Consider the following 18280-nt stretch of genomic DNA (forward strand, 5'->3'; position numbering starts at 1 on the left):
TTAATGATTAGTGGATGAAATCCCTTGTGCCAAAGTAAAATTTCCACAATATTAAAAGCCGCCTCATGAACTCTCCAATAACAGATATATATATATATAATATATATATATAATAATAATATTATATATATATATATAATATATATAATAATATATTATAGATATATATTATAATTAATATTAATATATATATCCTATATTATAATATATATAATTATAAAAAGCCAAATCTTCTTCTAGCAAGGGATGGTTCCAAAGTAAAAGCAACATAATTAACGCTAGCCTTATTCAAACTTCAGCTTATGATTCGTGGATGAACTCCCTTGTGCAGTAAAATTTCCACAATATTAGCCGCCTCATGCTCTCACACAGAAGGCACATCAGCGATATGTCAAGTACCCTTTACACATTGTACCATTTGCTCTCGTCGCGCGTCCTGGCTGTAAATGTTCTTTTTGTAGCTTTCTTTTTCACGTCATCTATCTAACCATTTTTGAGGCTTTCCTTCTCCTCTTGCTTCCTGAAACTTCTGAATTATGCGTTTTCACTGTGGGTTGTATTTTATTCTTTCCTCGAGGCCAGACCACCTCAAAATACGCTGCTACATCATTTCACCCTCACTAACCTACCACTCCTACCTATCTCTATATTTCTTAGCCATGAGCTATTTAACTTTGTATAGCCTATACTCTATACATGATTAATTCTCAACAGATTCATTATGAATCAAATCCACACATCTCATTCATAAAGGAAAAGTGGCTCAGCAATCCCTTATTTCCATCTTGTTGTTCGTAGACAATTCAAATCTCTTCTCAATCTTTTTCCACTGATCTTTCTTACTTCACCTACTAGTGACTCGCCTCGATTTTCGCCCAGTTGCTCCTACGAATCAGCATTGTTTGTTCTTCCACCTTCTATATTACCTTTCATTGCTACATCATTCTGGAGTCTACTTACCAGCAGCTTTCTCATCTTCCACATGCTTTCAGATTGTTTTATTAGCTTTTACAGTTCCTCTTCATTATCGTCGACCAGCAAGGCGCCATCTGCAATCTTCAACCATAGCCCACTCGATTCATGACTCAGTTTCCTATTCAGTAACTCGGCACCAAAATTGACTGGCATTTCTTTGCACATCTCGTGTTGTGCACTTCAGAGAGAAGAGAGAGAGAGAGAGAGAGAACTCACTCGTGTCATAGACCCACTGACATCAAAGCAGTCAAATATCCCTCTATATCCTAAATCACACTTCTTTTCCTATATATATACATCATATATATAATATCATATATATATATATATATATGAATAATTATCACATCACCGTGATTCATATAAATTATTCGAGCTACAAATTTCCTTTACATATATGTATTGTATATATATATATATATATATATATATATATATATAGTATATAGTATATATATACATAATATATATATATATATATATATATATATATATATATATATATATATATATATACATATATATATATATATATATATATATTCTTATATATACTGTATTGCTCTAAACCTCCGGAATTGATATATTTTTCATATATGTAAACCGGAGGGGAATTTTTTAGTAGGTAATAATTGGACGAAATTATTATCAACTTAAAAATTCCCCTTCGGTTTACATATATGAAATATATCGTTCCGAGGTAGAGCGAATTAGATATTAAAAGACATTTGTAGCTCGATATATGTACTCTAGGATAATCATATATATATATAATATTATATATAATATAATATTATATACATACACACATATAAAGAGAAAGAGGGAATCAATTGTATGGGGTTTTGATTAAGCTTTTTATGTAAATATCTACATGAATGTGAGTATTTATGTCTGTTAACTCGTGAGTCAGGAATGAAGTCATGTAATGTTGAATACAGATGATAACAAATTCGTGAACGTATTCTTAAACCTAGTAAATACTAAATTTGGAACCCACCACGTGCCGTGTGCCTGTCGTTCAGTTGCACTTTTGATAGTGTGTTGGGTCTGTTGAACTGTGAGACGCCGTCTCTAAAACTTACGCTGCTCAATTGCGTAATCAGCCTCTCATTACACGAAATCTACAAGTACATCTTTTTCTTCAGAATTCTGTTGGTCTCTTTCGTAACTCCTGCGGATCAGGTCGCATTATCAGTCTGTATTTTTCGTAAATGCTTCTGCTAGATCAGGTCTCTTCCGAAGCCAGTAGGTCTCTTCAGAAGTCAGTCTGTCGTTTTCGTAAGGCCCCCGTACACTGAACGATTGTCGTTATTAACTCCCACACACACTATTTATACAGTATGAACGATCTCTGCACCGATTTCAGTCTGAACAAAGACTTTGTCTCGAGAAGACATGGCCTCATCTCTAGAAGGGACGCGCGCGATAGCGTTATATCAGCAGACAAACCCAAACATGAACGATCTGTGTATGACAGACTTCAAGTCGCAAGCCAGCAACATGGTCGTGACAGATTTCCGCTGAGATCGTTCGGACACGAAGATCTGCCCACTTCTGCAATCAGACAAGCCTATACACAGTGTTTTTTTGCGAACGATATACAGGCAGTCATTCAGTGTATGGGGGCCTAACTCTTCTTGCCAAATCAGGACTCTTCATAGGTTTGTCTGTCTTTCGTAACTCCTTCTTCCATATTAAACCACATCAAGATATTACAATCTTTATTCCTTCTTATTCTGAAACTTTTACCTTTCTTTAGGAATTCATCTTCGATTTTTTCCTTTTTTTTTTTTTTAAACCTCATAACTCTTCACAGACGCTGTCATTTTCTGGACCTACGGCTTTCCCTTGATTGTCGTCTTTCCCGTTGGATTATCATGTAGCAACCCTTCTTGACTTTCCTGATTTTCCTTTCGCCCCGTTCTTCTTCGTTTCTCAAATCTGCAAACTTCAGGTCTCCTTGCCTTTCCTGTTTGGTAACTTACATCTTCGCCTATTCTTGCTAAAACAATTTTTTATTGCAAAATGCCGTGCAACGATTGATGTTTTTGTTCTTGTATTGAGAGACAGCTTCCATTTACTCTTAACATAGTACATATTTTCATATTCTCAGTAACATTTATTATGAATTTCGTGCCTGCACACGTTAGAATTTTCCCCAAGTTCAATTTCTTAAGATGGCCAACAGTCGTTTCAGCATCATTAAGATAAATAAATAAATAAATCAACCATCTTGTGTACTCTCTCTTCCTCATTTCATAAACTGATACCTGTAGAGTTCGACTACATTCACCAACATTCTACAGGCAAGGCTTCCTTGAAGGGATGCTGTATAGTGTTCTTTCTTGCATACATATTCTGCATAGTTCCTCTCTGTCTGCTCGCTTAAAAGCATTGTCTTGCTTCATTTCAGAAAATTAGAAATAATGAATTACTCTCAAACTTTTGGCTAAATTAATTTAGACAATCTCCTCCGTTCAACTTAAAACGAGTTTTCGTCTCTGCAGTCTCCTCTAAATCTTCAATAATTTCGGTTATATATTTATCTATTTATTTATTTATGCTAACTTTAGTTGCATTTATACAATCCTTACGAAATATTGTTACCGTATACCGTCGTTTCTGGGTAACGCCATCAATTACAGCGATTTAAGCTTTTATAAACTTATTTCGTCTCCTTGATTCAGTTAAAACGTTCAGTTTACAAAGAAAATAAATCGACGAAGGTTCAAATCAAAAGGACTTACTGGTCATATCAAAATCGTAACAGTGATTGCGATTACTCTCTCTCTCTCTCTCTCTCTCTCTCTCTCTCTCTCTCTCTCTCTCTCTCTCTCATGCAGTTAACGCTTTTCATTTTATAATGAAGATAAATAAACTAAGAATGAAATAAAAAGAGACCCTCTGGTCATATTAAAATCATAACATTAATTTGGGTGATATTCTCTCTCTCTCTCTCTCTCTCTCTCTCTCTCTCTCTCTCTCTCGCTCTCTCTCTCTCCGATTCCGTTAATACGTGTTAACGGAATCATTGAAATGAGGAAGACTTATGGTCATATCAAAATCATAACTGCAAAGAGTTCAAATTATTCTTCTTGCAACATAGGACAAACTTAACTTCATCTATCAAGTAGAATTCATGTGACAGTCATTCCTATAAGATAATGAAAGATGAAGAAGCACTTAAAATAATACAGATATTTTTCGTTGCTTCCGTACCACCCTTGTCTTCTTAGTGTAAGATTGCTGGACATCATAAGGGGGTAGCGAGAGAGAGAGAGAGAGAGAGAGGGAGAGGGAGCTTAAGAACCGCTTAGTATATTTATCCTGTCTCATAAAAAAGGAGAAATGGTCCATTACCGCAACAGCATTTATCGGCATTGCGAGTAATATACTCGAAGGTAATCGTTTCGTTCACAGAGTGAATTACACGGTCTCTTTTTCTCTCTTTCTCTTACTTCCCAGTAGGGGGTTAGTGCCGTCAGTGCACATCATGGGGGTGCACTGTAGGCATTACTTAAGGTTCTTTGCTACGCCCCTTTGGCCTCTAGCTTCAGCCCCCTTTATTCCTTTTACTATACCACCGTTCATATTCTCTTTCTTCTATCTTCCTTTCCACCCTCTCCTAACAATTGATTCTGTTACGCCTCTGTCAGTTTCCGTGTCAGCGTTGGATGACCTAATAGACCCCAGGGCTTGGCCGTTGGCTTAAGTTCTATATATTCTATTCTATTCTTACCCTTACTCTTTTTATTTGAAAGAGAATACGGATTGTACGGTGAAGATCTATCTGCCATCTATATATTTTTTTTTATAGCTGTGTGAAGTCTGGAAAATGTTTCTCCATAAAATGAAATATTGATTTCTTTCGTGCACTTGTCTCCGTTTCTTGAGTTTTTCTCCAATTGTCCCGAAAAGGGGAGGAAGGTGATCCTTCTCTCTCTCTCTCTCCTCCTTTCCAGACGAGAATATCAGCTACGCCAGTCATTCTTTTCTCTAAGCTTGCGTCTCGAAGACATTGTAATTAGCAAGGCAATATTGTAATGTCTGTCTCGTTCCTGGAGTGAGTCGATTCATGATTTTTTGTCTTTTTAGCGGGGCCAGGGAGAGAGCGAGGGAGAGGGACAGAGAGTGAAGGGGGACGGGAGAAAATTATGAGAAGTAGCAGGAAACGAAAGAGAAAAGAGGAATGATATGATAAGAAGGGAATGAGGAAGTGGAGAGCGTAGGGTTCGAAGAATTGGAACTTGGGAAGATAAGGAAGGAGAAGAAGCAGAAGAAACTGGGGAAAGAAGGTGGGTAGTTGAAGAGGGGAGACGGAAAGGTCGACAGAGGAAGAGAGAATAACACAGGAAGGTGGAAGAAGAGGTGGAGGGAGCAGAGGTGACAGGTATCTTATAGGAAAGGTTCAATAATCCAGGTGTGGCTGAGGATGACCTCATCGAGGCCTTCCAGTTTTAAATCGTGACATTCCTCTATATATTTTGACGTATTTCTGCTTTCGTTCGCTGCCTTCAGCTGCGACCCACAAGAGTCGACTAACAATCATTGCGTTTAATGTATGACTTAGGTCAACTTAGGGGCGCTGGATTTTCGAGAACGCACGCCCGAGCCGTTCCATTGCTCGCTTGGTCCGGGGATCGAACGTAGATTACACGGTTTGAGGGAGTGAGTGCAGACAAAATGATGTCATTCAAAATATTAGATACATTTATAGATGTTAAAAGTTTCTTATATTTTTCGTGTCTAAAAAAAAGTCTCCAGCTTCTTTCTCGCTGAAAAATAACAGTTTTCTTTCTTTAATTAAAGAATTACACCTTTCTTACGTTTCTCAGAGACAGGAGAGAGAGAGAGCAGGTTTTCCTCCTGCTTGAATGAGGCACATTGTCTTGGAGATTGAATAATTTTGCCAAGCGCTTGCGAGAGAGATGTCGATTAAGATATTTTGAGATGTACCAGGGAGCAAGAGATGCTGCGATATATATATATATATATATATATATATATATATATATATATATATGTATATATATATTATACATATAGTACGTATATATATATATATATATATATAGTATATATATATATATATATATATATATATATATATATATATATAACTTTATATATATGTAACTTTTCTCATTCATTACCTACCTGAAGAGAGTGATGGCAGTCTCTGAAATATAGTACATACTTTTTATATTGTGGCCTTTTTCATATACATATATATATATATAATATAATAATAGATATAGTATCAATATATATATACTATAATATATATATATATGTATATGAAAAGGCCACAATATAAAAAGTATGTACTATATTTCAGAGATTGCCATCACTCTCTTCAGGTAGGTAATGAATGAGAAAAGTTACAGAAAGGCAGTATTTATACCAAGAGATCCATCCACACGTAAAGCTGTTTAGCTAGGTCACCACGATTGATAATTTCTCATCAGTCTTCTTAAGCATTGGTTGAAGGAAGATTTTATCAATGATATCTGAATCCCAGGCGCCCTTTGAGATGTTCATTACCTGTATTTGTTTAATCAAGACTGGCTCTATCATTTGGCTTTTGTACCGATTTCTGCTGCTATAAATTATGCGTGACAAATTCCAGTTTATTCTGTGGTTATGGTTATTTATAAGGTTAAAAATAGCTGTGCTCTGTTGTCCATACATAACTGACCGTTTATGTTGTATTAATCTCTGGGGAAGTGATTTTCCTGTAAAACCAATGTAAGATTGGTGACATTCCATGCATGGGATTATGTATACTTCTCTGTCCTTGGAAGATGGTGATCCAGACCCTTGGAAAATCTAATCCTTTTGCCTTTGCCTACCCAAATCCCTGATTAACGCCCAACAAAAGACAACCCCAAGGACAGAGGAATATACATAATCCCATGCATGGACTGTCACCAATCTTACATCGGGTTTACAAGAAAATCACTTCCCCAGAGATTAATCAACATAAACGATCAGTTAGGTATGGACAACAGAGCTCAGCTATTTTTAACCTTATAAATAACCATAACCACAGAATAAGCTGGAATTGGTCACATATAATTTATAGCACCAAAGGTCGGTACAAAAGCCAGTTGATAGCGTCAGCCTTGATTAAACAAAAGCAGGTAATGAACATCTCAAAGGGCGCCTGGGATTCAGATATCATTGATAAAATCTTCCTTGAACCAATGCGTAAGTAAAATAAAGAAGAATTATCAACCGGGGTAACCTTGTTAAACAACCTTACCTATAGATGTATCTCTTGGTATAAATGCCTCCTTTTCTGTAACTTTTCTCATTCATTACCTACCTAAAAAGAGAGACAGCATTCTCTGAAATATAGTACTGACTTTCTATATTTTGGCATTTTATTAGATGGAATTCTTTAGGAACAGAACATTTTTACCAGTTATAGTATATACATATATATATATATTATATATATATATATATATATATATATATATATATATATTATATATATATATATAAGCGAATCCCACAGGAAAATGATAGTCAGATATCCCAAGCGCTTTCGTCTTTACTCAGACATTGTCAAGGAGTTAATGAAGTACAATTGGAGAGAAAGGTCTCAGGTACAAAACAAGATCAAGAATACCAGATGGTTAATTGTCAAAAGGGTAAAAATTAAAAGAGATAATCCCTTGTAATGACACAGTTAAAAGGAATATCATTGAATCTTGTTTCATCAAGTCAAATAATAGAAATGTTCTAAATTTAAGTCTTGGTTTATTTAAACTTGATGCTTTCATTATGAAAAAAGTTGTAGATAAATATAAGCAATAAAATTAATATATTCAGTTTTTACATGTTTTGGACTGTAAAGGCACTTTGTAATTTCGGTTAGGTTTGTGACCGTGTGATATCCGATAATCCTGGATTATCTCTTTTAATTTTTACCCTTTGACAATTAACCATCTGGTATTCTTGATCTTGTTTTGTACCTGAGACCTTTCTCTCCAATTGTACTTCATTAACTCCTTGACAATGTCTGAGTGGGATTCGCTTATATTTGAAGTCACGTGCATCTACAGTGATTTTTTAAGCACACATATATATATATATGTATATAGGTATATATCTATCTATATCTATATATATAGCTATATCTATATGTATATATATGTGTGTGTATATATATATATATATATATATAAGTATTAAGCTACAAATGACCTTTAATATCCAATTATCGCTACCCTCGGAAATAATATATTTTCATACGTGATCTGAAAATATATCATTTCTGAGGTAGAGCTAATTGGATATTTAAGGACATTTGTCGCCCAATGCTCGTATATGAAACACAGTAATGTGATTATATATAAACATATATATATATATATATATATATATATATATATATATATATATATATATATAAACATACATGTACACGAGATTCTCGCTACTTTTACACGTGATATTTTCATACTTTCAAATATTTAGCCACAAATAACCCCTTTGATATCGAATTCCTTATACGCTGGAAATGGCTTACGCCTTGGGGGGAATATTTATGAGTACACTTACCCTGAACAGGACGCGAATCTATGCCTTTTGCCTTTGCGAGTTATAGATGGGTAGCAGTAGACTCAATGGGCATGCACTAACTTGAAATGCAAGGTTCGAATCTTGGCCAAGGTAGAATAACCTGTGTAATTCCTATGATGAAAATTATTCCCAAGGTATAGTGAATTCAGCATACACATACTATAAATATATATACATATATATATATATATATATATATATATATATATTAAAAATATATGAAAATAATTGAAAAAAGGCCATATATTTCGGTTGCCGATGCGTCAACCCGAGAACTACTGCTACCTTGTTACTGGCATTTTACGGAACGACTTTGAAAAGATTAGAGATGATGATAAACTTACTTTCTTGGCCTATGATGGTGGGGCTGAAGAATTCGTTCTTATGAGGTCCATCAGTGTACACCTTTGTTGACCACCGTGGGGTCAGGACCCTTAAAACATCTGTATGAGAATTGGCCTTCGAATGAAATCGTCTGTGTAGTTGGATATCCAGTGGCCCCTTGATTAATTCTTATTCGCCGTTTGATTAATGATGGCAGGCTCCAGAATCTTAATTTTGCTCGGGCAATTGCTCTTGAAAAAAAAAAAAACCTTGGCTTCATTCCAGTTTACGATATGACCAGAGTTCCGCTTACGTACCCAAATTCTCGAACCTTCGGCACAATATCTTGCTGATCTTTTATGCTCCACTAATCATTGTAAAATGGTTCCAGGTTAATTGAAAACTGGAAAATTATCAAACGAGTCATCGGCTTTGAGGTGTTCAGTAACGATAATGTTTTCAACAAATGGGTGTTTTGACTTGTTAGGTCATACGTATCTCTATTTCTGCCTCAGTCGTTATACTAACATTGTGCTCACTGTATGCAAATGTTCACCTGCCTTCTTTCCACATTACCAGTGTCAGGGTTGAAGTAGTGTCAGTCAAAATACATAACTTTTTGGTTTTGAATGGAATATTTCTGTGCCAAATACTTCTTGGGTTTGACTTAAACAGTAATCTTCATGCATCGCGTCTGTTACTTATGTCTAATTGACTTTAATTTCCGAAATTTCTTTTTTCATTTAGTCCCTTATTCATCTCCTCATTTTAATTTGTTCTTTTCACGTATTTGTATGGAAAAATTGAAATATAAAACTGCCATTAAGGTCTCGTCATTGCCTGCACACAAAATATGTGTGAATGAGTGTGCTTGTGATGACTTCAAACGCAAAATAAAAGACAGGTACTTCTCCTCAAAACTGCATAGAAGCTACCTATAAAAATGCGCAGAACATTAGCGACAGTCAGTTACAGCTGGTTATGTACCGCCACATTCATACTGATTGCGTGTAAGCATTTAAATTAGGAATTGGCCTTTCATGGAGACCCGTATAGCTTCTTCAGATCTCTCTCCTAGATAATAACCCCTAAGGTTTTTAACCCGGTATGTATCCACCTATGCTGCGTGTTTAGTACAAACCGTCTGGGGATGACCGTAAAAACAAACAAATGACTGTCAATATCATAGATATAAGGACCCCGAATACATAATAGTCCTAGATAGCGACCCCCGAAAACCCTTGGGGTCATTATCTTAATGATATTGACAGTCTTTTGTTTATGTTTTTACGGCAATTCCCAGCGGTCTTTATACTAAACACCCCGCAAAGGTGTATGCATACCGGGTTAAAACCCTTGGGGGTTACTGACTGTCTAGGAAAGTTTCTAGCTTCCTCCTCTCGAGGTCAGTATTGGGTCAAGTATACTAATCATCAGCTAATGAGGACGGAAGAGAGGTCAAAGGCCGCTCAGACTCTAAAGCCTCGTCATTCTCGGAAATATTGAGTGTAAGGCGGATACAGTGATACAGCGATCACTATCAGTGTTTTGCCACGAGTTGGTCATTTATAATAGTGTTTAAGAGATAGCTGTGATCATTGTAGTCGTGTTTGTATCGAATTGTTAAGAAAAAAAAGCGACTATATAATAATATAAAATAAAATTTGAGGGATTAAACACAAAACAGGAGCTTTCGACCTTCACTTAGGTCCTCTTCAGCTGTGCTAGATGATAATTACAGTGTTTACAAAGAAATAAAAATTAAAACAAATTTTAAAGGAGCAACTGAAACGGAAACTATCACCCTGGGGTCTCCCTCCTTGAGTATCATCATTTCTTGAAGGCGTCTTCTTCGTGTATAAGTAACAGCTATTCTGGCCGGAGTAGCAGTTTCCTCTAAATATCTGGTTGCTATAATCGATCGTCTGCCAGGCATATTAAGCGATCTGTGAAGATGTTTAAGATCTCGTTACCGTCAGCAGTTTCTCCGAGAACGATATTTAAAAATAGATGTAAAAGTTGTAGATCTTAAAACCGTGAACGGTTTTCCTGCAAACTTGTTCTAAAATTATGATTAAGTTATGATCGTTTTTTTTTATATTAAAATGACGGTAACAGCTGTTAGCAGAATAGAAAGAAATATAAATTAAATGCTTGACGATAAGTTTAAAAACCATTCGCTGTATACGGGACGCCAGGGGCATTCTGGGAACTACAATACCCCGTGACCTGGTACAGATACCATATGCAACATATAGAAATTGCATAGAGGATAGAAAAAGTGATATCTCGTTGATATCTCGTCCAAAGGTTGGAGGAACAATACTAACTTTTGTGTTTATTCCCTTTGGTGCCATTTCCTAATGCCAGTCTTCAGTGATGATGTCAGAAAATGAGATCGTTTGAAAGAAGAAGGAAAAGAAAGGCTTTCTTTCTTCGACTGATAAATCGAAGGATGAATGTAGCTGTAACTTTGGTTTTGTTTATCTTGTAGCCATTTCTTTTGGATGGAAATACCAGCGAATCCTTTGGAGTGAGGTTGCTAACCCCTTGTTCTTCTCCTCCAGTTTTAATACCCTCGACATTCAACTAACCACCAAATACATAGTTCCCTGTTTAATGCAACATGTGTATAATGGTATTCAATCGGTCCACCTCGCACTGGAATCGAACTCCGGACCCCTAGCTTGAGAGGCGAGAATCTCAACCACTATTTCCCTAAAATCTTCAGAACAGCATCCAATTCCATCAGCAAATAAGCCTGGAAATGTGATTTGGCAGCGGCTTCAAGAATCTTCTCTTGGATCTCTCTCTGAAGTGATCACTTTGGAGGGATGCCAGTGTCCCGGATGTGACGTCATGTCTAGATTATGTCCACTTGTCAGACAAGCCAAGCACTTTCCCAACAACGGCTTTCAGTCATGCGTGATTACATTTCAGAGATAAGATAATCAAGACGTGGATTACGTATTTAGGAGTGTTAGCTCTTCCCAATTGGGTTGGCTGGAGACCTTATTTTTCCCCTGCAGGAGCAGAAAATAAGGGAGTCTCGATTAAAAGAAAACTAAAACTTGCAACAGATGACGTCTTAGTCACACTAAACCCCCGCCTCCCTCTCCCCCAGTTCAATGAAGCGCTGAGCTACGGCATCGTGTGACCATCGGTGGGTTCTTGGGCGTGGGACTCGCAACTGCATCTCTTAAAGAATAATACTTAAAGACAAACATCAGATCTTCAAAGTCTGGCAGTAGAGGCAAAGTGGCACAATGACGCCCAAAAGCGGAAGCATTACGAGCATTCTTCGGTCTGTCTGGAAACTCTCAAAATTACCACTACTCTTTCCAGCATCTCTCACATTTGGCTTTCGCCTTAGCTTCATGTAAGGCTGAAACTGTTTCAGTCATCTAGTGTGTCTTCTTTACTGTGTAGAGAGAAAGAGAAAGAGAGAGAGAATATAAAGGAACACTGTTTAATTCCTAAGAATTCTCATACCAGAGGCAGAGTTACATATATAAGGAACCAAACGTATTTCGATAAATTACAGAATTTATAGCAAATGCCCCTAAAATGTCTAGAAAAACAAAAATTTCATCAGCTCCCAAATGATTTGACGGTGAGACAGACGAACACAAGAGAAAAAACGTACCGTAATATATCTGTTCGTGTGTATGAGAGAGAGAGAGAGAGAGAGAGGAGAGAGAGAAATTTTCAGTTAATGAAAACCCATGACCAGTCTTTCATATTGCCTTTTGTCGCTTTTCTTTCCTCAACATTTTCTGAAAACGAAGCAATATCCCCTGAGGAGGAAAGAGATATTACGAGTTACTGAAAAATACAACACTCCATGATAATTGATCGACAGTCTGATGGAAGATAAAACAAGAGCTGGCAAACTAATTCAGAAGGAAAGTTTGTTTCGTGAATCGATTACGGATAGACGTCGGTCATAAGGACAAAATAAAACCATCGGAATATGCTTGAACGGGGGATCCAAGGTCTATAGAATACTCTATAGACCTTTGGGGGAGTGGGGGACCGAAAGGCACCTTTTTAAATTTATTTATTTATTTTTTCTTTTATTCAGTAACGATTTTTAAATAATCGAATACATCGCTTTATTTCCCCGTAGGGGTGTGGTGCCGTCAGTGCACCTCACGCGGTGCACTTAGGCATGACTTAAGCGTTTTGTAGCGTCCTTTCGGCCCTCAGCTGCGACTTCTTTCATTCCTTTTATTTTCCCTTCATTCTTATTCTCTTTCTTCAATCTGACTGTCCATCCTCTTTAACATTTGTTTCAGGGTGCAAGTGTGAGGTTTTCCTTCCCTTTTAACCTTCTTACTGTCAATTTCCCCTTGAGCGCTGAATGCCCTCATAGGTCCCAGAGCTTGGCCTTTGTCCTAGATTCTGTATTCTATTCCAATTCTGTTCTAAATAATAGATTACGAGGCAGATAAGCAACACCAGGTTGGGAAAAATTATCATGAATGTTTGCCAGGATAAAATTGGAGCAAATTGCCTTCTGGCGTTGTCACATGAAAGTAAACTTATTGTACGAGTCACATTCGTCATATTGAAGAGGAATAATGCTCTCATTTTACAAGCAGTTAATCATCTTGAGAAGTCAAGTGATGCCACAGGTTTCCTTGTTTTGCCATACACTTATTTACTGTGAAAGGACCACACTTCTTTTGGTAGAAGTTGTAATCTTATAGAGTATATATATATAGTATGTATATATACATAACATAACATAGATATATATATATATATATATATATATGTATATATATATATATATTATATACATACAAAATATATATATTATACCCAATTCTTTCTACCTCGGAAATAATATATTTTCATTGTTAACCAAAAGGGAATTTTTTAGTTGATAATAAATACGCCGTTTCGTGGGATAGCACCACAGAAGAACAAGAACTCTCTCTCTCTCTCCTCTCTCTCTCTATATATATAGATATAATATAAATATACATATATATATGTACTATATATGTATTATATATATAATATATATATATATATATATATATATATATATATATATATATATATATATATAATGACAGCGGGCAGACAGCTACACATTCCAACAGGGGTTCCAGCAAGACAACTGCTTACATGATCAGTTTATTAAAGAGACGTTTCGTGCCACAAAACATTGGCACATCATCAGTCTGGAATAAAAATTTATTCTTTTTAACAAACAGTAAAATAAAATAAAAAGTACAATCCAAAAATATGAATTATTAAAAGTATTAAAAGACTACCTATCAGTTCAGAGAACAAGAGCAGAATGACTAGAAACGTGAGGACCGACCAAACTACACTTCAGGCCAACGAAAGGGGAGTGGCAGAGACGTAATTGTTTAAATTAGGCGATAGGTGTTTAATGTAAAGTGACTCAAGTGTTGTTAGAAAGGATGCTTGGGTTGTTGAGGTAAGGATAGAAAATGTGTTTTTTCCATAGGAATCTTGCATTTTGAAGTATGTGTTCGAATACTCGAGAGTTCGGGATTCGATATCCTGGATCCCGTCCTATAGCTGAGTCCCATGTGACTATAATAACGGACTTGCAACAATCTCCGTGTTGAGCCAATATAAGTACCAAGGCATCTTGGGCATTCATAATTATAGATTACATTGGACAACATAAAATCTTTAAGCTTTTCCTTGTAATTTAAGAGGCTACCTATCTTTTTTGGATTTACAGGGATTAGGGTTAGTCTTAGGAAACCTAATTCTTTTTCTATAATGTTTTTTTATATTCAAGCGTAGTTTATCTGTGTGGATAAAGGGAATTGATGCGTACATATTAAGTTTAGGTACGTTGAAACTAGCAGGGGGTGGAGATACGTAATTAGAAACCAATTTATTAATAATATTAAGAACAAATTGCTTTGGGTAGGAGTTAGCTGTAAAAAATTTCAGTTACAGAAACCATAGACATTATTCTTAATAAAGTTTATGAGGGTATAGAAGAATTTCACGGTTTTAGCAGACACCTTTTTAAGACACTACTCGAACTTGCTGTGCAAGATTCGGCTTTCGTTTTTAACAAACAGCTTTACTCGCAGGTCGAGGGAGTTGCTATGGGATCACCGTTAGGACCTTTATTTGCTAACTTTTTTGAGTCATCTTGAAGAAAATTTTTTAAATAGTTGCCCTGATAATTTTAAACCAGCATTCTATAGAAGGTACGTTGATGATACTTTTACCCTGTTTAAACACAGTTGGCAATGTTACGAGTTTCTTGATTATATCAACACTGTTCATCCAAACGTGAAATTTACCATAGAAACTGAAAACAACAATTCAATAGCCTTCTTGGATGTAAAAATTACTAGGAGTGAACAACGTTTTAATACTAGTGTATATCGCAAGAGTACTTTTACTGGATTGGGAAATAATTTTTACAGTTCGTGTTTTTATGGCTTTAAAGCTAACTCTGTCATTACGTTGGTACACAGAGCATTTAAATATACGTCTGACTGGTCTGCTTTCCATAATGAAATTGAGTACCTACTGAAATTTTTTACAGCTAACTCCTACCCAAAGCAATTTGTTCTTAATATTATTAATAAAATGGTTTCAAATTACGTATCTCCACCCCCTGCTAGTTTCAACGTACTTAAACTTAATATGTACGCATCAATTCCCTTTATCCACACAGATAAACTATGCTTGAATATAAAAAACATTATAGAAAAAGAATTAGGTTTCCTAAGACTAACCCTAATCCCTGTAAATCCAAAAAAGTAGCCTCGATAGTTAGCTTCAATTACAAGGATAAGCTTCAAGATTTTATGTTGTCCAATGTAATCTATTAATATGAATGCCCAAGATGCCTTGGTACTTATATTGGCTCAACACGGAGATTGTTGCAAGTCCGTTATTATAGTCACATGGGACTCAGCTATAGGACGGGATCCAGGATATCGAATCCCGAACTCTCGAGTATTCGAACACATACCTCAAAATGCAAGATTCCTATGGAAAAAACACATTTTTCTATCCTTACCTCAACAACCCAAGCATCCTTTCTAACAACACTTGAGTCACTTTACATTAAACACCTATCGCCTAATTTAAACAATTACGTCTCTGCCACTCCCCTTTCGTTGACCTGAAGTGTAGTTTGGTCGGTCCTCACGTTTCTAGTCATTCTGCTCTTGTTCTCTGAACTGATAGGTAGTCTTTTAATACTTTTAATAATTCATATTTTTGGATTGTACTTTTTACATTATTTTACTGTTTGTTAAAAAGAATAAATTTTTATTCCAGACTGATGATGTGCCAATGTTTTGGGGCACGAAACGTCTCTTAAATAAACTGATCATGTAAGCTGTTGTCTTGCTGGAACCCGTTGTTTTGGAATAATATATATATATATATATATATATAATATATATATATATATATATATATATAATAGTAGTATATATATAATTGATGTATATTATATAATATAATAATATATATATAGTATTTATATATTATATATATATATATATATATATATAATATATATTATATATATGTTTATATATATAATATATATATATATATGTATCTATATATGATATATATCTAATATATATATAGAATATATATATGTATTATATATATATTAATTATAAATATATATATTATGTATTATATATATATGTCATATGTATTTATATATATATAATATATAATACTAGGTATTATATATATCATTATGTATTAATATATATACAGTGATGTATTATAGATTATATATAGTGATATATTATATTCTATGATATTATACTTTTATTATATCTTATATGTATGTATTCTATATATATATGTAATTATATATACATATGTATTATATATATATAGTATATATATATATATATATATATATATATGTATTATATATGGTATATATTATATATATATATATTTTTATATATATATTTATTATATATATATTTATATATATACACATACATATATACAAAGAGACCGTTGAATTAAGAGAATGGCTAAACAGGAGTCATTAACACTTTTATTCCTTAAATACAGATTCAAGGCTGAGTCCTTCACGATGAAAATTTCCTCATCATTAGCTGTTTCATATATCGACCCAGAATCCTCTTACACCTAATCTGTCCAACATCCAGCCCTCTTATCCTCCTTTCATGACTTGCATAATAAATATATTTTGCTCATTTCCTCCATTTTTCAATACGATGAAACCACGTCAGAGCATTCTGACCCATCTTTTGACCTTCACTACCTTTCTGACCAAATTTTCTGACTATGTGGTTGCAAATAATTTCATCCCTCCATAAAAGTACCAACAAGCCAAGCAGTTATGGTATCACGCTCTTGTCCAAGGCTATGTAATTTTCGGGGCAGTTGCGACGACAGATAATTTGGGATTGTTGCTTTTTATCTTGTTCTTTAGATTTTTGAAGCTGTGAGCTGAATCGTAATGCAGGTAACGCTATTTATGAAGTTAAAGTTTCACGCAAAAATGTTTCACATTTTTTTGTTAATGACGTAAATATAAAATCAGATCGTAAACATAGATCACCGATTGATTGGAGGCTATAAAATGTATTGCATTTATTTTTAAATACGTTTCTTCCTTTGGTCTGTTGTTCTCTATTCCTCTCGTGGGACTTTTCAATCTATAAATGTTTCTTATGTGAATGTGCGCCACTTTAATAATAATAATAATTATGGAAATGTATTTGAGTTGGCAGATGTAAATCCTTGCACATTGAAACGGTTTTAGGTCGTAGGTGGTCTCTGTTAGCAATAAAAGCCCTCATGAAGTGAGAGAGAGAGAGAGAGAGCGAGAGAGAGAGAGAGAGAGAGAGAGAGAGAGAGAGAGAGAGAGAGATGGGGGAACTGTGTTTTTGTTTAAAATGTGAATTGCAATTAAATTATCCGACAACGAAAATTTTTAACTAGAAGAGAGAGAAAGAGGTGACGTTATTGCTTCGGATGTAAACCGAAAAGAGTCAAACTAAAAATGAGAGAGAGAGAGAGAGAGAGAGAGAGAGAGAGAGAGAAGAGAGAGGAATAACAATTGTGTTTTTGTTTAGAATGTGAACTGCAGGTGGATGTATCAGGCAACGAAAATGTCAATAAACACAAACACACACAGTAAAAGACAGAAAAAAACAGTTTCATTTTTAAAATTTGAATTGCAGGTAAGTGTATCATACAACATAAATGCAAATAAAAAGAGAGAGAGAGAGAGAGAGAGAGAGAGAGAGAGAGAGAGAGAGAGAGATCAGTACACAGTCAAAATAAAAAACAGAGAGAGAGAGAGAGAGAGAGAGAGAGAGAGAGAGAGAGAGATCAGTACACAGAGTCAAATAAA

The 18280-nt window shown here is 35.1% G+C and overlaps 1 protein-coding gene across 2 annotated transcripts in view; it reads left to right on the plus strand.

Annotated features, from left to right (window-relative positions):
* Positions 1 to 18280, plus strand: part of LOC135196135 (relaxin receptor 1-like) — a 518632-nt gene that overhangs the window by 710 nt on the left and 499642 nt on the right. The gene's annotated exons all lie outside the window — the stretch shown is intronic.

Source organism: Macrobrachium nipponense, chromosome 23 (genome assembly GCF_015104395.2).
Source record: "Macrobrachium nipponense isolate FS-2020 chromosome 23, ASM1510439v2, whole genome shotgun sequence".
Classification (NCBI taxonomy): Eukaryota; Metazoa; Arthropoda; class Malacostraca; order Decapoda; family Palaemonidae; genus Macrobrachium; species Macrobrachium nipponense.